Genomic DNA, 505 nt, shown 5'->3' on the forward strand with positions numbered 1-505 from the left:
TGTCTATGCTCCGGGGTCCCCCACCGCTGCCCTGTCTATGCCCCGGGGTCCTCCACCGCTGCCCTGTCTATGCTCCGGGGTCCTCCACCGCTGCCCTGTCTATGCTCTGCCCCGGGGTCCCCCACCGCTGCCCTGTCTATGCTCCGGGGTCCTCCACCGCTGCCCTGTCTATGCCCCGGGGTCCTCCCTCCACCGCTGCCCTGTCTATGCCCCGGGGTCCTCCCTCCACCGCTGCCCTGTCTATGCTCCGGGGTCCTCCCTCCACCGCTGCCCTGTCTATGCCCCGGGGTCCTCCCTCCACCGCTGCCCTGTCTATGCTCTGCCCCGGGGTCCTCCACCGCTGCCCTGTCTATGCCCCGGGGTCCTCCACCGCTGCCCTGTCTATGCCCCGGGGTCCTCCACCGCTGCCCTGTCTATGCTCCGGGGTCCTCCCTCCACCGCTGCCCTGTCTATGCTCTGGGGTCCACCACCGCTGCCCTGTCTATGCTCCGGGGTCCTCCACTGA

This window comes from Notolepis coatsorum (genome assembly GCF_963971535.1).
Source record: "Notolepis coatsorum genome assembly, chromosome: 1".
NCBI classification, from domain to species: domain Eukaryota; kingdom Metazoa; phylum Chordata; class Actinopteri; order Aulopiformes; family Paralepididae; genus Notolepis; species Notolepis coatsorum.